The 27,716-nt window shown below is 35.9% G+C and overlaps 1 long non-coding RNA gene across 1 annotated transcript; it reads left to right on the top strand.

The window, feature by feature from the left end:
• The first annotated feature begins 3,036 nt into the window (after positions 1 to 3,036).
• Positions 3,037 to 6,271, top strand: LOC149414085 (uncharacterized). Its single transcript, XR_016304071.1, has 3 exons — positions 3,037 to 3,113; positions 3,914 to 4,128; positions 4,343 to 6,271. It is a non-coding gene; the product is annotated as an uncharacterized LOC149414085 (long non-coding RNA).
• The last annotated feature ends 21,445 nt before the right edge of the window (positions 6,272 to 27,716 follow it).

The raw sequence follows: 27,716 nt of genomic DNA, 5'->3' as shown, positions 1-27,716 counted from the left end.
CTAGAAAATCAACAACCCTTTTTTTCACAATCTTTTCAAATATTTTTGCTATATTGTAACGTATGCAATGTTAGGTAGGTACATTCCAATGTTTAAAAGGAAGCGGTAGAGCTGAGATCTCATCTCATGATTGTGGGATTAATTTCCTGTCAAGTAAGTTGGGTAACCATAAATAATAAGAATGAATTCTTAATGGAAAATATATTGAAACAACAAGAGTTACAACAAAGCAGTACAGATGATAAACATTGTAACCATAGAAATAAATATAGGCACATACCCGATGGACTCCTGAATCAAACTAAACTAACTTAACGTGAAACGAAAGAACGACAACAGATGGCGAACGAAGACATGCTCTCGGCAGCGGGGAACGGACCCGAGTCGAAAGCCAGGACATCCTTCTCTTGGTGGAAGGACGCATCTCCTTCAATGGACGCCTGCAGGGGCATCAGGCCTGCAGCACGTGGTAGTCAACCAGACTCTTCAACGGAGCCAGGACAGCAATCCGTTCTCTTAGGGGAAGCGGGAGGACAGCAACTCCTTCAATGGACGCCTGCAGGGGCATCAGGCCTGCAGCACGTGGTAGTCGACCAGACTCTTCAACGGAGCCAAGACAGCAATCCGTTTTCTTAGTGGCAGCGGGACACTCCGCCGAGAACAACCAGCCACAGCCAGGACCAAACCAATCTCGGTTTCAAGTCCGAAACACGAGCACTCCGTCATGACCATCGGCCAACACTCAATAAAAGCGGGATTCCATATTCCCCACTAAAATAATAACAAACACGAACTGTACGTGAATGGATAAACACCCCGCGCCTTTTTTAAAAGAAATTATAACTCCTATTCACATGATTAACTCAGATTCAAGCCCCTTTAAAGGAGAGTGACTGGATCCACCGACCCATCGGCCTAATGGGCCGGGGAGGAAGTGCCCATAAACAAAACTCTACTTCCTTCCTTCAAAATATTGCCAAAGTTCGAAAAAAAATACCCATAGACAAAATAAACCCAACTAAGCAAGAACTTCTCTTGTCACAAATATTTATGTGACAATATTCGATATTAGGGATATCGGTCGATAATTTGAAACATTTTGCGGGTCGCCGGTTTTAAAGATAGGGGATATTATAGATTTTTTATAATTTGTTGGGAATATGCCTTTAGTCAGACTGAGATTGATAAGGTGGTTTAGTGGTTTCAGTAGATACATTTTCATTTCTTTAAGAATTTTCACAGAAATGTGGTCAAAACCTGGAGAGAATCCGTCTTTCATGCTTTCTATTACAAGTTGTATTTCAGTTTCGGTAGTTTTTTTAAAAGTGGATAGTGTATTTTGTTTTTGGGTATTAGTTGTTATAGTTTTTGGTGTGTGTACAGATTTAGTGATTTTATCAGCGAGATTGTTTCCTACTTTAGAGAAATAAGAATTAAAAATGTTTGCTGTTAGTTTTGGGTCTTTGGATACATCTATGATATTATTTTCATGTTTTAAATATTTTATAGAATTATTTTTTTTCTTATTTTCAATTGCATAATTTACCGTTTTCCAAATAACTTTTAGATTGTTTTCTGAAGTAGAGATTATTTTTTTAAAGTAGTCGTCTTTACTTTTTTTAATTAAAGCTGTTAATTTATTTCTATATTTTTTGAGAACTATCTTAGCATTTTCATCGTGTGGATTTTTAATTGTATTTTTATATAGCCTTTCTTTTTCTCTGATAGATTTTATTAGGCCACAAGTGATCCAAGGTTTTATACGTCTGAATCAATATGATCCATAATTTGTTTTTCAAACATATTTGAGCATTGTTCGACATCGTTAGATTGTAGTATCGTACACCAAGTTTCTGCTTTCAATTTTTTCTCTAAAGTGGCAATATTTGTGGTTTTTTTAATAGTAATTGGAGCCTTAATTTGTGATTTTATTTCATTATCATACAATATTAAGCAAGTGTGGTGGTCAGTAATATTCGTTTGCCAAACCATTGTTTTGATTTTATATAGGTTTTGTAATTTTATGTTTATCCAAATATGATCTAAGCAAGACGATTTTTGTCCGTGCATTTCTCTAGTATTTTTGTTTATGCATGATTTAAAATCTAATTCAGTCATACAATTTAGGAACTCATTTTTGAAAATATTTTCTGATTTTTCGTTAATGTTAATATATATGAAACGATACATGGAGTCCGAACATGTCAGCAATATGAAACGGTACATGTAGTCCGAAAATGTCAGCAATATGAAACGATACATGTAGTCCGAAAATGTCAGCAATATGAAACGATACATGGAGTCCGAACATGTCAGCAATATGAAACGATACATGAAGTCCGAAAATGTCAGCAATATGAAACGATACATGTAGTCCGAACATGTCAGCAATATGAAACTATACATGTAGTCCGAACATGTCAGCAATATGAAACTATACATGTAGTCTGAACATGTCAGCAATATGAAACGGTACATGTAGTCCGAAAATGTCAGCAATATGAAACGATACATGGAGTCCGAACATGGCAGCAATATGAAACGATACATGGAGTCCGAACATGTCAGCAATATGAAACGGTACATGTAGTCCGAAAATGTCAGCAATATGAAACGATACATGTAGTCCGAAAATGTCAGCAATATGAAACGATACATGTAGTCCCAACATGGCAGCAATATGAAACGATACATGGAGTCCGAACATGTCAGCAATATGAAACGATACATGGAGCCCCAACATGGCAGCAATCTGAAATGATATTACGAATATTATGTACCCCAGGCGCGAGTAAAATTTTGACGCCCCTTGTCAAAACCAGTAGACGCCTAGGTAGGTGATTACAGTAATCAATCACATTCGGATGTATATTTGTGTAGCGCCAATTTTATGAAAAACAATCTCAAGGGTGATGTGTTAGGACTGGTTCATAGTCATAGATTAATTCATGTAGACGAGTGACGTAATCTTGAATGGATCTGTGGTTTTTCTTAATTTTAAATAATCTATGGTTAAAGAACATTACAATTGCTTCTGTCACTTTTCGTTGGCTTAGGTCTGGCTAGAAGTATTCGGATGTTAAATACTATCAGAACACATTGACCATATAAAGGTGAATTTATGATGTTAATTATTTACTATCGCATGGAAAAAGTTCCTGTTACCTGTTGCATTTAACAGGAGGTTTGATGTTCATATTCCGTGATGGAAACATTACTAGTTGTATGTTCCACTTGCTTTTGACGTATGATGTCAAGAGAGTGAATTACGGGATTTTAATGTTTTCGATGAAGTTTTTGTCACTAACCTGATGCTTATGTGTAGGTACGATATCCGCTTTGCAGTATAGAAGCGACATATAAATTTAAACGATTTATTTTTGTAAATTTCAATCCACGCTTTTTAAACGATTTATTTTTTGTAAATTTTTATTTACGTTTTTTAACCAATTTATTATGAGTTTTCTACCGATTTTGACAGTAGATACTAGTAGTAGTGAACCCAAACGACTATGTTTGAGATCACTCTAGTATTAGTTGTGTTTCTGTTCGCTTAAAGTGGAAAAAGGAAGAACTTGCAGCTATTGAAGGGATTGGTGTCACCTAGAAGGCATGCGCGGGTTGTTTCTTAAATTACTATAGATGAGAAAATTGAGAAATTACGTTTTTGTATGTATTTGCTCAAATAATGACTGCATTATCTTGCCGGAATTCGTTTCGATTTGTGAGGTCTGCCCAACGATTTTCCCTGTTCTTACTGGGATTATATGTAAAAAGTTCCTTACGAAATCAAGACAAAATTTAAGAATTTCAATTTGAACAGCTTTTAATGCGTTTATTGTAAGATCTCTCTAACATGAAACTAGAATATTTTCGCATATTATGTTAAAATCATTTAAATTTTCTATTCCAGGTTTAAATTCTGACTACTCGAAATCAGTATAATAGTATTAATTAAACGCTCTCACAGCCGTACCATGGATCTTCCTATCCTAACGGGTACCACCATCAAGGTGGAGCCACGGACTCAGAATGAAGATACTACCTCTACTAATTACATAGAAATTGAAGTTCCAAATATCAAGGTGGAATGTTTGGAATATATTGAAGAAAATCATCAAATGGATGGTAAGAAAAATAACAATAAAACTTCAGTTCCGTTAACTTCCTTCACTCAAACTGATAACACTGAAATAATTCAACGTGCAACGGCTTCCTCTGTGGCAGAAAAGTTAAAGAAATAATGAAATAAAGCCTTAAGAAATTCTAAATGCCTCATATAATAATTGTTGTATAATATATTGATCGGTTCATGTATGAAAAGCGTAAGTTTATATTACAGAAATGAATTATTCTGGGGAAATTGAAGAAGATGGTGGACAGCAGCTTAACTCAAATTTACAAGTTTCAAAATACATGCTGGCTCACAGTGGACACCATCCATTCTCATGTTCTGAATGCAACTATTCATGTTCCAAAGAGTCGGATTTAAAAAAGCACAAGATAACCCATAGTGGGGTTAAGATCTTCTCTTGTTCTGAATGCAAGTTTTCAAGCATAAGAATGACGACTTTAAAAAAGCACACATTGACTCACAGTGGAGAAAAACCATTCCCCTGTTCTGAATGTGACTATTCATTTTCACACAAGGGAAATTTAAAAAAGCATATGATGACTCACAGTGGAGAAAAACCTTTTTCTTGTTCTGTTTGTAAAATATCATTTCCACGTTTGTTGACCTTAAAAAATCACATGTTGACTCACGGAAATGAAAAACCATTTTCGTGTTCGGAATGCAATTATATTTGTATAAACAAGTCCTATTTGAAGAATCACATGCAGACTCATCGTACTGAAAAACCTTTTTCGTGTTCTGAGTGCACTTATACAAGTTCAACCAAACGTTGCTTAAACGGTCATATGATGACTCACAGTAAGATTAAACCGTTTGCTTGTTCCAATTGCACGTTTACATGTTCACGAAAGTCGAACTTAAAAAGACACAATTTGCGGAATCATGGCGAGTCAAAGGAAGATCAGAAGGCACACATATTTTCATGAATAACCGTTGTGATACAACGATGGCATTTTCATCATCTTTCATTTCCACACATGTTTCCCTACATTACATTGCGTCACTTACTATCTATATATTTAAAATGAATCCTTCTTTGTTTGTCTTCTCTAGACTCTTAAACTACTGGACCGATTACGCTGAAAATTTCAAAGTTAATTTGTTAATAGTGCCAGTAGTATTTAGAGTAGGCATGCCAAACCTGCGGCCCAGTTAAAGATTTTTTTCCGCCCAGATAAGGTTTTAGATTTTGATTTAAAAAAAATATATACTATGTAAAAAAATGGTTCTCGTAAATGTATCAAATTTATTTTATATTTTGTGAAATTATAACTTTCTTGTTGTTAGATCGCGGACTCTTGATTTGCTTTTTTTTTAATGATTTATTGCTTGAAAAGTGCCAAGCGCATTACCGTACTAGGAATTTATTTTCGCAATCAATTCCAACCAGACCTCCAAAATGTCCATGCATACAATGTTATTCGCAGAATGCAAGTGCTGCGTATTAGTAACTTGTTAGTAATATCTACTCTATTTGGTTAGTTTAACTGGTCATATGTACAAGGTATCAACAATAACAGGTAAAAATAATAATTTACAGCCACCTGCAAGAATGAAAAATTATGAGACAAAAGAAAATGGTGAAATGTGCTCCACATTTTGTGGTGGGGGGTGTCGTCACCCGCTCCCAGGCAGTCCTAGGGGGAGAAAGCAGGGCATTGGATAGGTTTGACGAGGATCAGGTTCCGCGCCCCTAAGCCAGGAAACCGGTTGTGCCTCGACGAAAGTTGTAAGTTGGGGTTGGGAAGATCCCGAAGACCACGAGGAGAAAGCGTCGGAGAACCTAAAATAAATCAAATGGAACTGATTAGCTTTAAATAAGTGGAGGTGAGGAGTGAACACATGCCATTTAAAAATATATATTTATAACGCACCAAGGGAAAATAGGTGGCATATGCAGTAATTAAACGAGAAGAATAATTTTGTGAAAATATAAAACACATCACAAGATCGTTTCTGGAGATGTCAACTAAAAAATCATAGCCATAAGTAAAATCACTATTTTAGGTTAATCTTTACTACAAATCGATTCATATTATGAATACCAATGAATGTGCTTTTTATATATTGAATCTATATCCTACCGTTTTGCCAGAGTAGAACTAAAATAATATTGTTAGTTACTTAATAAAAATATAAGCGTAAACTACTAAATAATGTATTTTTTAAATAGAAAATAATTAACGATTATAAGAAACAACCAATAAAAAATTATGGCCAAGATTATCACTTCTTTTACCTGAATTCGTAATGATGTAAGACACACTAAGGACGGGTTGTTTCGGAGAATTTGAACAATTCATCAAATTTCAACGTTCATTTTCAAGTTCTGCGAAAGATTTTTTCAATTTCTGTTTTTATTTCAGTTTTGTCAAGCAACTAGCCTACAATGATATAATAACAGAACTTGAATAGGACTTTCACAGAACCCGAAAATGAACCTTGAAATTTGATGAATTGTTCAAATTCTCCAAAACAACCCGTCCTAAGAATAGATATATTATCTTGAAAGTTAAATACTTTTGAAAATCAAAAAATAAATCACAAAATTAAATACTTTTACAAAGCAGACCAAATACTCTTTCAGATTGTAATGTTACATACGATTACAAATACTAAAAATTTGACTCTTAACACAAAGATAGCTTATGTGTTAAAAATCGCTTAGCAATGTTTTTCTTTCGTAAACTCTTTATGAGGAACGAAAAATCCCGCTTAATTAGACAAACACAATGTAAAGGTTTCTGTCAATCGTGAGATCGGTTTTGTAGATTCGAGTCCAATAAATGAGATTCATAAAATAAGGATCGAATCTATTCAAAATAGACCAAAACCCATCGTACACGGCACCTTTTTTCATCCAGTGTGTCTAATCAGGATGAAAAAAGGGACGTGTTCAATTTTGGTAGTTGGTACCGTGAGTGACGTGTGTTGGTATTAACAATTTTCATACTGTTTGAGATTATTTGACATCTGCCATCTCTCATTGATTAATGGTGCTGCCACACGCAAAGCTCACATCAACAGATAATATAAAGCACAATAGCGCTCGCCATACAATCCCATACAGACCCGACACACGTAAAAAGATAACGCGCTATAAGTGTGGTTCTGAACTTCGCTAACCGAATTTATTTTACGTAACCGCTCCCGACGCGATATTTGAAAAGTTATGCGTCCCCCTCTCCGCCGTAAAAAGGAGAGGGGGTCATTTTAATTACGGAGCTACCAACTAAGTTCCGTGTTCCCTTTGACAGCCATGACATAAGCAGCCTAATAATGCATTTCTTATTTATTATGTTAGCTCATATCGTCATGTGTGCTAGTAAATTTAGAAACATAAAAAAAGACTTTATTTGGCAAACATACTTAACATATATTTAAAATATAAATATAATCAATATTTGAATTTGAAGTAAACAAATTTTCGCCCTTAAAAATTAATCATATTTTTAACTCAGTATGTTTATATGGTAATATCATTCGGTTTTTTGATAAAGTTGGACGGCCTGATACCTACATAGAGAAGCATCTAGTTTGTTCGTTTGTTGATTGTTTTCAATTGTTTTCCTGGGTAATCTGGTTTGCTCTCGTCAGCTCTCGTGCTCTCTTCTCGTTCCCTGCCGTGGTGTTGGTCCTTGCCGCCTTTGCCTTCGACATTTTTGGAAATCGACTTGAGCTTATTTTACAATAATTTATTATATGTCGCTTTCGTCGATCGGCGTGCGAACTGCGAATTTCCTGATTCGACGGAGAGGTTATGTCAGGTTATGTGAAAATGCGCTATTTACGCGCAGATTGTTTAAAATCTAAAAAGTTTATAAATAGCATTTATAATTATATAGTTGGCGGCATCATCATCTGAGGATGAGCTGTCCAACAGATCCAGCAATAGGCGACAAGTATCATCCATTTCGAAAACGTGCTCAAGCTGTCAGTAAGTAAAGTTGTCACTTTGACAGATGAAATTATGTTCCTCGGCCGCTCTCGAATTCAACTGACCCCCTCTCCTACCATAGGAAGAAATATTTGATAGCGTCGTGTGTCGGTAGAAAAGATGATGCGCTGTACATTAACTTTTGATGTGAGCTTTGCGTGTGGCAGCAGCTTAACGTAACTATATTACGTGAATATTTAGCATTTTATACAGTTTTATATTTAAAATATTAATAAAAACTTAAGTATAAACTACAATATATATTTATTACTAGGTACTTATTTCACATCTTATTTTGTTATAAGTTTAAAAAAAAACTAACTTACCATCACGCCGTTTCAATATAAAATGGTATACTCATATACAATATAAAATGGTTACACTTGTGTTAAGTGTAGAATTTAATACTAAGAAATAGATCTTAAAAATTGCTCAGTATTTCTTGGAATATTTTAAACGTTACGAATACAGATAGATGATTTAATGACCAATGGATTGGTAATTTATTTTCCTCGTTCCTTGTACTCGAGGAAATAAGAATCTTTAGGTCCGATTGTCTCAAAATCAACGGTGATGGAATTAATTCACTTATGAACTTTGCCTAATATATATGCTAATTGAATTCGTTGTTCTTTTTTTAAAAACTCACTTATTACATCGTCATAAAATGTTCCCGAGGTCTTAAGACTTACAAGTAATTCTTGTTCTATTGCAATTATGGATATACCAGAATTTCTTTTTTGATTTTGGGTACTATCTAGGTATGTGTGAAGTCGCTTTAGTGTTGAAAACGGCCCTTTCTCTGATGGAATTCTTGCTGGAAATGTTGCTAATAACGAGATTAGTTTAATTAGTTGTGGAAAGGCAAAATTTAAACCACTTTCTAAGCAAATTTCCGAAATTTCTAACAACTTTTTTCCAGCAAACTCCGGTGAACTATACACACAAATTAATTCGTTTTTAAGACGAGTGAAATCAAAACACAGTGGAAAAACAGATTCAAGTTTTTTGAATTGCCGGAATGGGAATTGAAGACGGAATAGATTGAAGAATTTGTGTTCTAATAATTCTAAAAAATTTAGTTCCTGCATTGATTCATATCTCGCATTGATTTCGATTAAAATGTTGTCACTGATTTCTTTAAAAATACATTGATAGTGAAGTTTGAGGTCATCAATGTTTCTTTTTCTTTTGGGTTCTCTCGTTAGTTCTATAACGCTTGTATAGGTGGAATCGAAAGAAAAATCTTTAATAAAACATTCAAATTGTTTAATTTCTCTGATACAAGATTCCGTGTCAGTTGTTCCTTTTTCAATAATTGCAAATATTTTATCCGTTCGTTTAAAAATTTGTTCGTAAATATTTGTAAAAAACATGAACTCGAAATCCCTCAGTGAAAATAAAAAAATATTGAGATGTGTTGAGAGTTTCCCCATCCCAATTATCAGGTAAATCTGTAATTTTTTCGAATAATTCTATTAGATTGAGACGCTCAGAAGAAATTACATTTATTGTTTGAGAATTATAATCCCAGCGCGTGACGGAAACTCGTGACATCTGGCGACCACACAATTGGTTGTAAAATTCTGTTAGTTGCGTACTCGCTTGAAAAAAATTACATATGGATTTCACAATATGGAAAAAGTTTCTTGCCTCCGGTATCCTATCGCACGATTTGGACAGTACAAAATTGTGCGGACTGTACCAAACAAACATCGCATTTGGACATTGTAATTTTACTTTGTTCTGTACGTTATTTTTGCAACTGGACGTAAAGGCCCCACCGTCATATGCCTGTGCTACCAATTTAGAAATGCAATTCAACTCTTTTAATTTATTAATAATTACTTCAGTTATGTTTTCTGCGTTTCTATCCGTGCTCACATCAAGAAAACCTAAAGATCTTTCAGTGATTGTTGTTTCGGTTACATATCTTAAAATAAAACATAATTGTTCAGATCCGCTGACGTCAGAAGTCTCTTCGACTATCAGCGCCACAAATTCACATTCGTAAATTTCGCACTTAATTTTATTAATAATCACTCTACCTATAGCGCTCACCATATCATTTTTCATTTTATCATCAGACACGCCTTTAAAAATGTATTTTTGACCTCTCTGTAAATGGATAGCAAGTAAACTGTCGTATTTTGAAACTAAATTAACACATTCTAGAAAGTTCCCACGGTTAGCTGAACAAATTGTTTTATTACGACCGTGAAATGGCATTTCTTGATGGGCTAAAAAACAAATAATGTCAATTAACCTGCGAAATAGACAACGATTTTGGTCTACATTCTCATTATGGCGTAAAATGTCGTTACTCCTTTCAGTGGAAAAACTAGTTTCTATTATGTCGGATCCAAATTGGCTAAGTGCTAAAATGGCTTGGAAATGATCTTGCTTTTGTTCGTGTATTATGGCCGACTCAACATAGTGAACTAAATCATAGTAACCCGAGAAGTTCCAAACATTTTTTTTAATAGAAAACAATATACATGGCCAACAAAACATACGGTTTAACTTTTGGGATCCAGTCATCCACGAAAATTTTAAATATATATTCGGTTTAAAATTTCGATTGCCACTTTTTCTTTTAACATTGATTATTTTCAAATCAGGAGTTGGTCTTCCATTAGCTACAATTTTCAACTTTTCTATCCGCGAAAAAGCCGTAAAAGGCGTAACCTTCAATAGATTATAAACAATATCGCTTTGGTCTATTATTCTATGAACCGCCACAATTTTAAATGATTTTGATGAGGAATCAGGCATTGCATTTGGTGTGATTAACTTGCCAGAGTTAAGATCGAGTTCGCAATGTGTTTCCGTCGGCTGTGTAACTGTAATAAAAAAGGTTCAATTGTATTAATGTTCCAATTGAGCAAATTATACAAAATTATACATTTGGTGAGGTGTGTTCAGGATGCGCCTGCCCACCAACTGCATGGTGTACCAGATCGGGAGAGGCTGGTTAGGGGAGACCCTTTGAACGTTCCAACAAGTCTCTCAAAACCCATCGCCTTGCGCAGAAGGGATAGATCATTTATCCTTCACTCCTGTACACACTGATCCTTAGACTCCTCTCCTTCTTTTCCTTAAAAAGATCCTCCACACAGCATCCCCAAAGACGACAGGCCCTGAGGGAATTTTCCTTAGGGTCTCCTGCGTGGGGTTAATGTAAAAAAATACAGAAGTTGATAATTTTGTTTCGAAAGATTAAAAAACTGCGTTTTAAAAAAAATATAGTTGAAAGGTCCTGAGAATTAAAAATGAAAAAAATAACGATAGAAACACGTGTTCTCGATCCGCTTCGTTCAAAAACGGACATATATTCCGATTTTAATAAATAATCTTCCAAAAATACACTCGGCGTCTCAAAAATTGCACCTGTCGTAGAATCTTATGAGATAATAAAAATAAAGCTTGTTTTTTTCGTGTGCGCTGCGTCGTTGCCCTTATTCGCGTCTCTAGATGAAGCTACCAGTCGCTTGAAACAATTGGAAAACCCGTGGAGCAGCAAAACGGCATAGGTTGAGTTGCCGAGCAACATCGCATTGTCGTAACCCTGATTGCAGTAGTGCCACCAATTGAGCCGCTTCATCAGCTGTGGTGTCCATTTTAAGGGGTTGTTTTGTGGCACTAATTATTCGCATGTGTGGTCTTCAACCTCATCATCTAAAACATCTCCTTTTATAGCCCAGGAAGAACAAGTTGTGGCACCTGCAAGGAGTATATGCGCAGAATTTTTTTAACGTACCGTCCTCGGAAAATTTGATCAATTATAAAATGAAACTATTGTCTGATAAGAGGTCGGTAAATGTACTTTTAATTGAAATCAATATTGTTTCTCTAGATTTAATGGCTCGGGTAAACTTACGTTTGAAACTTATTTTAAAAGATGTGCGATTTTTGTGACGCCGAGTGTATTATTCGTGTAATTCTTACCACGTGACGGCTCAACTCTCAAGGAATATTCCAAGCATTCCTTCTTAACATTCAGAAAATCTGTGTCTATATCTGCACGCGGTAGTTGACCGATGCCTTCTCCTACAGTATTTGGCTCCAGCTTGAAGCTGACACTATCTGTATGCGGCAGTTCACCATCGCCTTCTCGTTCAGTCCCCGGGTCCATCTCGAAGGTGACATTATCTGGGTTAAAAAGATTCACGATATTATCTCAGATATTAATGTGAGTGTCGTTGTGTAAATTGTACAGAGGGTGAAAACAATGGTCTCGTTAGGACGGGGCGGGATTTAGAGAATAAATTAATTGGTTTTTAAATACTACGTAAATCTTTTACTTAATTGTTAGACATGGTTAATACGCACAAATTATTTAAAACAAATACTTTCTATCAATTTAATAACACAATGAATAACTATTTCAGCCACCGGCAATAGAAAATAAGCCTTTTTAATAGTTATATCGTTAAGGCGAAATAGGTAGACTTGACCTGAAATTTGGCATTTTTGAGGCCACTTTTAGACGTATGGACACTTTTCTAGAAAAAAACACAAATTGATTTCGAAAGATCGTTATTTTATATTGTAAAGTACGATGTAAAATTTTGGAAAATAATATTATTTTCATACCATAATAAAGTGTTACCGTTGGACGATGTGCAGATTTGTTGCATTTTCAAAGGCGAAGTTGTATCATACAACAAATATTTCAAATCATATAATAATACAGTATAAACAATCAATAAATTATCTATCATATGTATGTATAAGAATTTTGTTTTTATTTCAAATAAAATTACTAATAAATAAATCCGAGGACGCGTTTTGTGACGAAAATCCCTCAATTTGACTATTTATTTATGACCTTACAAATTGGAATAGTTGAGATTTTTTTACACAAATAATTTACTATTATATTATTGAAACATTAATAATAATTTATGACCAAGAAATATATTCTAAAAGTATATAATAGTAATTAATTTCGATTTGCATTTGTTGTTTGTTCGTCGTTTCCCTGGGGCCTTAGCATGAGAAGTCGATATAGCCCTATAGCAATACGATATCGTTAAAATACGTCATCAATGAGCACTTAACGACATATGCTAGCACGATCAAAATATAACAACCGACGATTGTTAAAATTCCTTGTCTATGGTCAAAGTAGCGACGGTATCGTTAAAATTGCGAGCATGAGAATGTATCGATAGGATAACTTCCGACCGACGCACAGTGGTTCCAAATACCCCAAAACTTGGAAACAATTCACAGGACGGATTTACAGGAAATAAAAGGTGATATTATTTTTTGGTATGGGTAAAAAAAAAAAAAATATTCGGTTTTAGTAAGTTTGACTGTGATTTCTGCATTTTATTAACAAAAATATAAAATTTAAAATGATAAAATTAAATTAAAAATATAAAAGTCCACATCCTTGGAAAATACAGGCCGAGTAATGTTTAATTTTTCTTTTTTAACATTCTGATGCAGACGATGAACAATCATCATCATCATCATCGGTGTTAAAATACAGGCCGAGTAATGTTTAATTTTTCTTTTTTAACATTCTGATGCAGACGATGAACAATCATCATCATCATCATCGGTGTTAAAAATACTTGAAGATGAATATTCGGAGGAATTATTAAGTCGTAAACTTCCTTAGGAAAACGATTTAACTGTTTTTTTGGGAGTTTCCTGTAACTAGTTATGACAGGGTCAGATGTTACTAACATTAAATTAAAAATATCCTCATTACATTTCTCTCGAGAACATTTTCGAGAATAGTTTTCGCGATATTTTTTAAAATCTTTGTTCCGAGCTTCCTGAGCCTCTTCTGATAATTGGCCAATCGGCAGCAATGCATTCGATATTACGTCTGGCCCGTGGATTAATAACTTATGCACAGTAGGGGGCATATAATACCACGGATACAATTTAACGAAATACTTAGCAGTATCAAGAGAAAACTTCCTTAAATTGTCAATATTAATATCGTAACCACTTGATATTGTTACTAAAATGACATGCATTCTTTCTATAATTTTTTTATCTACGCCTGTGATCTCTGATGCCAAATCTGCGTTGCGGAAAAATCGCCTGGCTGTATTGCCGTCATTGGAATTTCCAAAACCAGGCTGAGGCTGATCGACTATTAACCCCATTCGATTTTTAAATTCCTTTTGTATATTAACTTTATGTTTCGCCACAATTTCCTTGTCTTGATTTCGGGCTTGCCATTTTTTTATTGGAAGTTTATAACCCACATGCAAAAGACATTCGAACAGTCTAATCCAACAGTGTAACACTGATAAACCAAACTCTAAGGTTGAAGGTTTATGTGGTCTTGTTAACATTTTATCTATAGAATTAAACTCTTTAGAACTGGCACCACAAATGTAGCAACGTTGTGTAGAAGCTGTATCTGTCAAGGCGTTACAAATTTTCCCATCAACCATTGTTAAGATGAGTTCATGCGACACCATTATAATTTTTCCATCAAGTGCCACGGGTGAACTCGTAAGATTTTTTATTTGCGCACTTATTCTGTTCTTTTCAGCAATCGCAAGTTGTGTCGACTCTTTAGCAAAGTTTATCTTAATTGGGCGGCAATATCTGGTGGACGATGGGCGAGGATTCTGCCACACAACGTTTGTATTGTCAGAGTTCCCGCATACTAAACGTATGGGTACGATTGAAGATATAAAAACGCTTGAATCATCCGCATCCGCTTGCGTCCCAATGAACATCTGTTTGTAAGAACTATGCCCTGAACTGCCATCAAAGTCCCACTTTGAAATCAACCGAAAATTGTTTGATTGTTTACTTTTTAAACCACAAATGATTTCTTTTTGCACATTGATCACAAGTTCAGAAGTGTGATTCAAAAGAGCTTGAACAGTTACTTCTGCAGATGTAGCAGTGATTGTTATGTCTTCTTTTTTTGGATAGCACGCTTTTTTTGCTTCAAGTACTATATTGTATGGTGGAAACCTTTCAGGATCTTTGGATCTTATGACACTGTACTGGTGCTTTGTAAGCTTGGCTTCCACCATGGTTGAGAGGGCTTCCTCCCCAGACATCCGTCTAGAGTGAGTATCTTCGAATACCTCGTACGCTTGTCTGTACTTAGATGCACGCCTAGGTGAACGAATGATGTCTTCTAATAATTTTGATGCAACCGGTTGTCCAGAAGGTCTCAAATTCATTTTTGTTGCAAACGCCAAATGAGAAAGAGGTGAATTTTTCCGAAGATCTTTAGTTTTTAAGCGTTTGGATCGGTTAGAACTCTGTTCAAATTGTATTTCCGGGCGACCGCTTCTATGTTGTTTCCCATATAATGTAAAACTGATAGGCGTCTCAAGCCATTTTTTATTTTGCATCACAAATTTAGCCTTAATTCGACGAGCAATTATCCATCTTGTCTTAAAGCGAAATTTGAAGCCCGCGATCATTTTACCGAGTTTATCCAACCCTTCTTTAGGGCAATTGGTGAGGTTTATAAGTTTTTTTTTCAAATATAAAAATCGTCTGTCCATCTTTTGGCACTTTGAATTCATCAGTATGTCAAATAACTCCCTTTGTCTCAGGAAAAAATCCCTTGAAACCGAACCTGTGACAAAAATAAACCAAAAATCATAAATAAAAGAAATCATTTGTGGTTTAAAAAGTAAACAATCAAACAATTTTCGGTTGATTTCAAAGTGGGACTTTGATGGCAGTTCAGGGCATAGTTCTTACAAACAGATGTTCATTGGGACGCAAGCGGATGCGGATGATTCAAGCGTTTTTATATCTTCAATCGTACCCATACGTTTAGTATGCGGGAACTCTGACAATACAAACGTTGTGTGGCAGAATCCTCGCCCATCGTCCACCAGATATTGCCGCCCAATTAAGATAAACTTTGCCAAAGAGTCGACACAAATTGCGATTGCTGAAAAGAACAGAATAAGTGCGCAAATAAAAAATCTTACGAGTTCACCCGTGGCACTTGATGGAAAAATTATAATGGTGTCGCATGAACTCATCTTAACAATGGTTGATGGGAAAATTTGTAACGCCTTGACAGATACAGCTTCTACACAACGTTGCTACATTTGTGGTGCCAGTTCTAAAGAGTTTAATTCTATAGATAAAATGTTAACAAGACCACATAAACCTTCAACCTTAGAGTTTGGTTTATCAGTGTTACACTGTTGGATTAGACTGTTCGAATGTCTTTTGCATGTGGGTTATAAACTTCCAATAAAAAAATGGCAAGCCCGAAATCAAGACAAGGAAATTGTGGCGAAACATAAAGTTAATATACAAAAGGAATTTAAAAATCGAATGGGGTTAATAGTCGATCAGCCTCAGCCTGGTTTTGGAAATTCCAATGACGGCAATACAGCCAGGCGATTTTTCCGCAACGCAGATTTGGCATCAGAGATCACAGGCGTAGATAAAAAAAATATAGAAAGAATGCATGTCATTTTAGTAACAATATCAAGTGGTTACGATATTAATATTGACAATTTAAGGAAGTTTTCTCTTGATACTGCTAAGTATTTCGTTAAATTGTATCCGTGGTATTATATGCCCCCTACTGTGCATAAGTTATTAATCCACGGGCCAGACGTAATATCGAATGCATTGCTGCCGATTGGCCAATTATCAGAAGAGGCTCAGGAAGCTCGGAACAAAGATTTTAAAAAATATCGCGAAAACTATTCTCGAAAATGTTCTCGAGAGAAATGTAATGAGGATATTTTTAATTTAATGTTAGTAACATCTGACCCTGTCATAACTAGTTACAGGAAACTCCCAAAAAAACAGTTAAATCGTTTTCCTAAGGAAGTTTACGACTTAATAATTCCTCCGAATATTCATTCTTCAAGTATTTTTAACACCGATGATGATGATGATGATTGTTCATCGTCTGCATCAGAATGTTAAAAAAGAAAAATTAAACATTACTCGGCCTGTATTTTAACACCGATGATGATGATGATGATTGTTCATCGTCTGCATCAGAATGTTAAAAAAGAAAAATTAAACATTACTCGGCCTGTATTTTCCAAGGATGTGGACTTTTATATTTTTAATTTAATTTTATCATTTTAAATTTTATATTTTTGTTAATAAAATGCAGAAATCACAGTAAAACTTACTAAAACCGAATATTTTTTTTTTTTTACCCATACCAAAAAATAATATCACCTTTTATTTCCTGTAAATCCGTCCTGTGAATTGTTTCCAAGTTTTGGGGTGTTTGGAACCACTGTGCGACGGTTGCTAAAAGCCCGCCGAATATAACGTGGGGTCTTGAGTGTCAGTTAAAACTTTGGTTGGCTGTCGATATACGTATTTTTTTAATAATGTCGTTCATTATGCAAAATTTCTGGTTCAATGAAAGGAGGCAGGTTAGGGAAGATCGTAGGATTGAAAGGCGTCGTTTACGCGATCAATTGAATCCGTTCGAACTTGCAGAGACGGAATTCAGACAATTGTTTCGAATATCTCGTATTATGACTAGAGATCTCATTGATCAATTAACTCCTTTTCTAGTGTCAAAAAATACATTAGGACTTCCAGTATACATTAAAGTGAGAGTATTAAATATTATTGATATCTTAGTAAAACAAAAACACAATATAAATCTATCCACCACTGGAACGACCACGTGAAATAAATAAATTTGCTTCGATTGCTGATGATAATTTTTCACAATAAAGTGTCAAATGATCAAAAGTGAAGTTTATTAATTAGTTGTATTATGATGTTGACAGGTACTCGCATGTCAGCTTCTTTGCTACAGGGAGCTACCAACGTGGAGTAGGCCAAGATCACTTCTTGGCGATAGGGCAAACTACCGTTAGCAAGTGCATAAAACTGTTTATGAAAGCAGTTTTAGAACATCTGTACAGAAGATGGATACATTTTCCGGCTACAAATGAAGCCCGCAAGCAAGTAGAGAGTAGTTTTAGGGAAAAATTAAACTTTCCACATGTTCTGGGATGCATCGATTGCACCCACATCGCCATCGTCACCCCTTCCAGACACGAGGAGCAGTACAAAAACCACAAAGGATTTTATTCGCTGAATGTTCAAGTGGTAAATATTTTTTCAGAAATAAAACAGCCGGATTGTTGTTTTCAAATTTTATTGAAGGTTTTTTATGTTTGATAAACAGGTCTGCGATGCTACGTTGAAAATATTGAGCATCAACACACGCTTCCCGGGTACTGTCCATGACCAATTCATTTGGAATAATAGTTTAGTCAAAACTGAAATGAACAGACTATACAATCAGAGAATTGGTACATATTTCTTGCTAGGTATGTATTTCAACAACTCATTTTAAAAAAAGGCAAAAAAATCATAATTTAGTAGTTATATGTACCTATTATAATGGGTATTTTGTTTCAATCAGGCGATTCTGGATATACACTCGAGCCTTATCTGATGACACCAATATTGAATGCAGTCGAGGGGAGTGCCCAATACAGATACACAAAGGCGCACTGTGAGGCGAGATGTTCCGTAGAACGCCTATTTGGGGCATGGAAGGCTATATTCCGTTGCTTCAGGAAAGACAGAGTTCTCCATTATGAGCCCGATGCTGCTGGTCAAATAATTATTACTTGTGCTATACTATACAACATGATGAAGCACTATAAGTCAGTTTCCTTGTTGAACTATATGCATTTAAAAAAGTAAGGCAGCAGTACAAAATATTAATAAAGTGTTCTCTATTTTCAGATTAACAGACGATTATAATGATAATGTAGAGTTAAGAGAGGTTGAGCTGCTGCACCAGCCTGAAAATGTCAGCAGGGTTGTTGCAGCCCGCAGAGTGAGAGACGAACTAGTGCGAAAGTACTTCTCCCACGAATGATAATATATTAAACAAGGAAACTGACTTATAGTGCTTTATCATGTTCAAACATTGTATCGTATGTACCTACATTGTAAAAACAATTCACGCCTCACAGAGACATTGCAAGAGTTTGAAGAACTGCTACTAATCAAGTATATGTATATGCAAAGTGCTGCATGCAATATTACACAACACATACTTTAAAATATTGTATTGTATGTATCTAAACTGTAAAAAAATGACATTTGTTGTTGAGTTTCACTTTTTCACAAGAAACATAAAAATTATGAACATACAAAACGTTAATAAAAATAAAAATTTAACACACAAAGTATACAAAAAACTTATTATCTTGAAAATTATAAAAAAAACTTAAAAACTAATCGTAGTCATCCTCCGACTCCAATTTCAACGTATAGTTGGGCGAGTTAGCAAATGATGTTGACGGTTGTTTCGATGGTTGAGTTTGTCTAGAATTAGAAATGTTTTATTAGAGATCTCATTCATTCTACTTTCATCGTACCTCCTAGATGGACTGCTTGCCTCTCCAAGGACAATTGTTAATAATCGTGTTCCATCCCTTGTGAACATACTTCGCAATCTCTCAAGTGACATATTAAATAATGCAATATTTAATTTAATTTGTTCAGTTTTGTACATTAAATGTTTTTGAAAGCCTGTATAGATGTATAACAAATAAATACCTCGCCAACTGTCGTTGGAGTAAACAAACCCTTTCACGTTCCACTGCCGTGTATCTCTGAAACAAGAGATGATAATTCATTAATTTACTTACTTAATTTACCTTCTATGGTAAATTAGTTATTAGTGCCAGTGAGACGAGACTAGAAAAGCACCATGTCTATGTAGACACTGTATCTTGCCCGGTCTCGGGGTGCCCTGACAAATAATTACAAAAAGGAACAGGAAATACCTCAAAATAATAACATAAATTAATATCCATTTGGCCGATGCAAACGTTTATTAAAACTCACAGTTGCTGATAAACAATTCACATTAACGTGCATTTGTCTCAATGAAGTTTTTAACTTGCTGAATAACTATGAACTAACTATTTCATTAGTGATATATGGCTATTTATTGGATGTTTGCCTTCATCAATAATTATTCTAATCCTAATATTTGTATTGCTTTACTGGTTATATTATCAATATGTTTAATGAATGTTAATTTAGTGTCAAAGGTTATACCAAGGTCTCTTATTTCATCAACAGATAATAAGGTGTGATTATTGAGAAAGTAGGTGAACAACAATGGTTTTTTTTTTCTGTGGAATCTCATAAGTTGACATTTTTTTTTACATTAAGAGTTAATTTTAATGTTAATTAAGTCTGGAAACAAATTAAAACTTCACTCCGTATGGCTACTGACACTAAGATAAAGTTTGCTTTCAGGACTGATTGATTGCTAGTATTACTTGCACGCTCTCGCAGCCGAGACATGGACCTCACAGACCCAGATGATGTCACCGTCAAGACAGAGCCTGGTACTGCAGGAGGTGAACTGCCGCCTACAGATATGGACATAGACCTGTCGGATGTTAAGCAAGAATGTTTGGAATATTCCATGAGTGTTGAGCAGACGGCTGGTAAGAATAATACACGAAATGGACGCTTTCATTAATTTCTACGGCAACGGCACGACGACAGCAACGACACGACGACAGCAACGGCAACGGCGTTTCATTTCGAGGTTGAGGGGTTCGTGATCACTAACAATCCGAAGGTCGCGGGTTCAAATTCGTGTGTTGTATAGTAATAATAACTGAATGAATTGTATAGCACCGTTTTGTGCTATGCAATTGATTTACTATGCTCTATCCATAGAGATATACAATTAAAGTAGCTATTATCGAAACATGTTCCACTAGCGTTATTCGGTGGATTCTGCGCATGGAACGAATTTTTTAGTTTCCTGTCGGTCGGCGTGCAGTCGGTCGGTAGAGCGGTGGAGGCCAAATTGGACTAATTGACGGGACAAGAGTGGAACCCCTTTTTCACATTTTCTCATCTAAATATAATAAATCAATGGCTCTATCTAGTTTTATTATTTACAAACAGATACAGCAAACATACTTACCTGGCAGGTCGCTTCTGATAAACACACTTTTATTAGAAAGTTTACGACTTTGCATGCTATAGTATAAACACTGGACACTGATTTAACATTTGCTATTTTACCCTCAGTTATTATTGATCTGCCGCTACTAGTGTCAACCATTGTATACTTTACTCAACGATACTCGCATTAATGTCTGAGGTATTATTATAATGAGTCTTTTTAACCCAGATAGTGTCACCATCGATATAGAACCATGGACAGGACGCGACGGCGATGATAAACTGCCGCATACAAATAGTTTCAGCGTCGTGATGAAGTCAGAGACTGTAAGAGAGAGTGTTGGTGAACTACCGCATACAGATATAGACACAGATCTGCCAGATGTTAAAAGAAAATGTTTGGAGTATTCCATACAAGATGAGCCGACAGCTGGTAAGAATTATACAGGAAAGATGATTTATTAAAATTGGAATATCTGTTTTCGAATAAAGCGGAGCGATAACACGTGTTTCTGTCGCTATTTCTCAAAGAAGAACACGGTTTACGTTAGCGGTTATTTAAATGCTTGCATAAAATATCAGTCCGAAGAGCTTTCTACTATGATTAAAGAAAACCACACCAAAAAAATGTTACTGATCTGAATCTTTAGAAATGTAGCTATTTACTTTGTAGTAAGTAACTGAGATGTTTGAACATTAATACAATTGAAACTTTTTTATTGCAGTTACACATCCGACTGGAACACACGGCGAAGTCGACAGTAATTCTGGCAAGTTAAACATTACAAAAAAACTGCCCAACTCCACATCTAATTCATTTAAAATCGTGACAGATCATAAAATAATAGACCAAAGCGATGTTATTTATTATCTATTGAAGGAAACAACTTTTTCGAAATGTTCATTGTCAGAAAAGTTGAAAATTGTGGCTGATGGAAGGCCAACTCCTGATTTAAAAATAATTCACAATACAAAACAAGGTTACAATCGGAATTTTAAACCAAATGTATATAAAAGATTTTGGTGGTTAAGTGGATCCCTAAAATTAAAGCGCATGTTTTGTTGGCCATGTTTATTATTTTCTACTGATCAAAATGTCTGGAACTTCTCGGGTTACAATGATTTATGTCATTATAATGATGGGGCCATAAGGCACGAGCAAAGGCAAGATCATTACAAAGCCGTTATAGCTCTCAGCAAATTTGGATCCGACAGAATTGAAACCACTTTATCCACTCAAAGCAGTGACGAGATTTTACGCCATAATGAGATAGTAGATCAGAACCGTTGTGTATTTCGCAGGTTAATAGACATTACTTGTTTTTTAGCCAAGCAAGAAATGCCATTTCTCGGTCATAATAAATCAGTTAATTCAACTAACCGTGGTAACTTTCTAGAATGTGTCAATTTGGTATCTCAATACGATGGTATTTTAGGAAATCACTTACGTGATCACAAAACCGTTTTTAGAGGCGTGTCGGATGATAAAATCAAAAATGATATTGTGAACGCTATTAGTTGTGTGATAATTAATAAAATTAAGTGCGAAGTTAACGAATGTGACTTTGTGGCGCTGATAGTCGAAGAGACTCCTGACGTCAGTGGATCTGAACAATTATGTTTTATTTTAAGGTATGTAACCGGAACAACAATCACTGAGAGATTTTTAGGTTTTCTTGATGTGAGCGCGGATAGAAACGCAGAAAACATAACTGAAGTAATTATAAATAAATTAAAAGAGTTCAATTGCATTTCAAAGTTGGTAGCACAGGCATACGACGGTGCGCCCTTTATGTCCAGCTGCAAAAACGACGTGCAGAAAATAGTAAAACTACAATGTGCACATGCGATGTTTGTTTGGTGCAGTCCATACAATTTTATACTGTCCAAATCATGCGAGAGGATACCGGAAACTAAAAACTTTTTCCATATTGTGAAATCTATAGGTAACTTTTTTCAATCGAGCACGAAACGAACAGAATTTTACAACCAATTGTGTGGTCGCCAGACGCCACGCGGCGCCGTCACGCGTTGGGGTAATGATTCTCAAACAATAAAAATAATTTCTTCTGAGCGTCTTAAGCTTGTAGAATTATTCCAAAACATTACCGACTCACCTGATGGTTGGGATGGGGAAACTGTCAGTTCTTCAAAATCTTTTTTATTTTCGCTAGGGGATTTCGAGTTTATGTTTTTTTTACATATTTACGAACAAATTTATAAACGAACGGATAAATTATTTAAATTTGTTCAAAAAGGAACAACTGACATGGAATATTGCATCAGAGAAATTAAGCATTTTGAAAGTTTTATGAAAGATTTTTCTTTCGATTCCAATTATACAAGCGCTATAGAACTAACGAGGGAACCCAAAAGAAAAAGAAACATTGATGACCTCAAATTTCACTATCTATGTATTTTTCAAGAAATCAGAGACAACATTTTAAGCGAAATCGATGCGAGATATGGATCAATGAAGGAACTAACTTTTTTAGAACTATTAGAACCAGAATTCTTCAGTCAATTCACTCGACAATTTCCATCCTTGCAATTCAAAAATCTTAAATCGCTTTTCTCGCCCTTTTTTGATTTCAAACGTCTTAAAAACGAATTAATGTGCGTATATAGTACGCCGGAGTTTGAGGCAAAAACGCTGGTAGAAATTTTGGAATTTTGCGTACAAAATAAATTAACTTTAGCCTTTCCGCAACTAATTAAACTAGCCTCGTTATTGGCAACAATTCCAACAAGAAGTCCATTAGGAAAGGCCTCGTTTTCAGCTGTAAAAAGAATTCATTCATATCTGCGTAGTACACACAACCAACAAAGAATTTCTGATCTTTCCATAATTGCAATAGAAAAAAAATTACTTGTAAGTCTCCAAAGTTCGAGGATATTTTATGACGACGTAATAAGTGAGTTCTTAAAAAAAGAAAAACGAATTCAATTAGCATATGCACTGGGCACAGTTCATAAGTGAACCAATTAGTCACCGTTTATTTTAGGACAAGTTGTCCTATGTATACATATTTCTTTTATCCCCAAATCCTCGCATCAAGTGCAAGGAATGATAAATTAGCAATGCATTGGTCGTATAATCGTCTATCTATTTTTGCAATATTTATCCAAGAAATACCGACAGTTCTCCAAACCGTTTAAAACAAAGACGCTATCCGCGTCTGTCTGTTTGCGTGCTTAGTTCTTCTAAACTACGCACCGGATTTTGATAGGATTTTCACTAATCATTTATAGAATTTCTCTCGGAAGGCTTATATACGTAAAACATGTATTTTTTATTTATAGAAAATAAAGAAAAGTCGGTTTTTTGTAATCGAGTCATAAAAAATGTATTTTCAGGCGCTTACGTTGCTAACGCTGGGTAAATCTAATGAGATACATCAAAATAATGTACTACGGAATTTTATATCTTAAAAAAGGCGTGTAGAAAAGTCCGCGATGGTATATGTCTATCCCCTAAGGATAACCCCTAGCAACCCCGGGTACACGTCAGCTAGTATAACACAAGTGGAACTTGTTTTTAATTTTAAAAGACATGTGACGAAACATATTGTAAAGTATAATTTAAATTTTTAAATTTTAAATACTGTTATTTGCTAATAATAGTGATGTTTATATTACCAAAAATGTAACCATTGTAGGTATATTATGTACTATTTTATGTTAAGTCATACAACAATAAAACTCTTATTTTACACAAACTTATGTTTGCAAATATAAAATTAGACTTCCATAACTTTTGAACTGAAATAAATTTGAATAGAAACGTATTGAAATGAGTTATAAAGTGATACCTAAAAATATTATTATTATTATTATTATTATTATGTGCAGAGCAGGCAGCATTCTGCTGATGCGCTCATATCTGATTTCACAACAAGTTTGACAGTAATATATGTTAGCCTTAACGGGACGCCTGGCGAATGTGAAACATCGAAATTGATTTTTATTGAAGGAAGTGATGATAAAGGAAATGAAATCCCTTTAAATTTGATAATAAAACTGTATCGTATTCTATTACACGGAATGGACTGTAAACCAAATCAATAAGGATGCGAAAATATAAATCACATTCAATTGGGTTAGAAAATCACGGGAAATGTGGAATGATGGAAACAGCCTACCTTGAATTCCCGTGAATCCCTGCAGTATGGCTCTTGACGAACTGGCACTGTACACAGGGTGAAAATTTCCTCCAAAACGAGATGATATTTTGCAAACAGAGCACAAAGCATGTGAATATACGACTCCAATTCACGACGACACAACAATTGCAATTGCTTGCCGCAAATGCGAATAATGTACTGACCTTCGACAATTTACAATGCAACAAAAATCATCTTCTTCTTTCCAGTGTGGGTAAGGCTGTTTTAATGAACGAAAATGGATAGTAGGTATGATAGTATATGATGGGAAATGATGGTAGGTATTATCCCAAACTGTTACTAAATACTAAACAAAAACAGTTATCCCTATTGCATTGTTATGAGTTGCTCATATCCACCGTTAATCAAGCATCTATACGACTAGAAATCATATAGGATACACCACTACATCGATCACGCAGCAATTTAGTGTAAAACATGCCTTGGTCACGTGCAATCAGAAGGATCACCTTATATGGTGATCGACCATGTAGAGGGGATAAGCGCTAACGCAAAAATTGTGCTCATAAAAGGAATGATTAACTATGGACAAGGGGGAAATAAGAGGGGGAGAGACGGACGAGAAGGGAAGCGGGGAAACAGGGTTGCGGGACTGCACTTCAATTGCGGAAACCCGACACTTTAGTTCCGAGAGTCTGGACTGATGTCGTGGGAGTCGGGAGACGACCCAGGGATCTTCCACACATAGCGGCTTGAGGCAAATCTTGCTTTTCATTTTCAAAGTTTTTTCGTTTTCAAATATTTGCTTATAATTCAAGTGCCGCGTTTTTTCCCGTGACTCACTTTCAATAAATTTCCAGTTAGTAACAAGTCGTAAATAATTCAAAATCAATTATTCCGCTCGCCGGGTGTACAGAAAACCCATTTTATAATTATTCAGCCTTAAAAGCCTAGCAACAGCCGGTTACCCCTTCGAATATATTAAATTCCCAGAAATTTGACTCGCTCAACATTAAAGCCATTAAAAAGCAATTAGCATATTCGTCCAAATTGCCAAATTCTTAGAATTCGCCCAGCTCGGTCGCAAAGCAATTAACAAAGCAATTAATAATAACATTAGCAACGTACCGTCATTTCTAAAACCACATTCTCTTTAAAAAAACACTTACCTTAACGATCAATAATGTCAACCCTGTACTCCCAGCGCGTTGCCGGAGTCCTCGAAGACAATATTTTTGACTTCTTGGAAGCTCGTAAACATCGCGAACTTTCTCTTGATGAGAAAGATCACCTCTCCAAATTAGTGATGAAACAGTTTTTGGAAGAGAGTACCGCGCCTAGCAAAGTACTCTCCCCAGTAGAAGCCCCCTCAGTCTCACCTAGGCACGTAGCGTCACCCATCCCAAGCAGTGCCTCTCTTAGAGAGAATTTGGTCATCATGGAAGACTGGCCATCTTCATCCGACGAATCGGAAGCCCCATTTCAAACAATCCCCAGGCGCAAGCGCTCTCGCGCCAATTCTAGCGGTTCAGTAACCCCTAAAAACTCTCCAAGGGCCTCTCCGGTACCCAAAAAAAATCTAAACCGTAAATCTAGATCTCCCTCACCGGCAGCATCTACCTCAACTAACAACCGTTTTTCGCCATTAAGATCTAACTCCCCAGCTCCAGTAACCTCGGCGCATACCGAAGCGCCTATCAAATACACTAGGATTCCGCCAATAGTCCTTCATAAAAAGTCGGAGACTAGGACGCTCTTCCGCACCCTGGAAGATAAAGGCATCGATTTTTTCGCCAAAAAGATGGGAAACGGCCTGCACATAATCACCAAAACGCCGCGCGACCATAATGCGGTCACCAGACATTTAATAGCCAACAATAACGAATTTCACTCCTTCAGGCTTCCGGAGGAGAAACCTTTACGGGTTGTCTTAAGGGGTATCCCTGAAGACATTTCTCCCGAGGAGATAAAAGAAGAGCTGGCCAAATCGTACCCGGTCATCTCAGTGCACAGAATGAAGGCGGCCCGTACAAAATTGCCGATACCTTTAATGCTAGTAACACTTACCAAAAATGAAACAGCCAAGGGCATTTTCAATAACCTCTCATCAATCTTTCGACTAAGGATTCAGGTCGAATCATTAAGAAACAAGGCCCGCATTGGACAGTGCTACCGCTGTCAAATGCACGGGCATTCAGCGAATTGCTGCCATGGCAGCGAGCGCTGTGTCAAGTGCGGTGATCCTCACCGATCATCTAACTGCACAAAACCGAGGGACACCCCGGCCAAATGTGCTCTATGCCAAGGGGCCCATACGGCCAACTATGGTGGGTGCCCTGCCAGGCCCCAAAATTCAAACCCTAATTATAACAGAAACCGTAACTCCAACTACACGCGAAATTACAACAACAATAGGCGGTACCAAATTAATAATCACAGAATTCAAAATGATAATAATAGACAATCGGTAAATATAACTCCACATCTAAGCCCCCCCAGACAGGTAACAGCTCCCGCAGCCTCCCTAGTGGAGTTTCCCACCCTTCCAACCCCATCTGTCCCAATCCCCCCTCCCTCCATAATTCCCCCCACCCCTAACCCTACCCCCACT

Source organism: Hesperophylax consimilis, chromosome 20 (genome assembly GCF_061612785.1).
Source record: "Hesperophylax consimilis isolate HC1 chromosome 20, BYU_Hcon_1.0, whole genome shotgun sequence".
In the NCBI taxonomy this organism is placed as follows: Eukaryota; Metazoa; Arthropoda; class Insecta; order Trichoptera; family Limnephilidae; genus Hesperophylax; species Hesperophylax consimilis.
The sequence above is the reverse complement of the archived record's forward strand: the minus strand, read 5'-3'. Positions and strand labels throughout refer to the sequence as shown.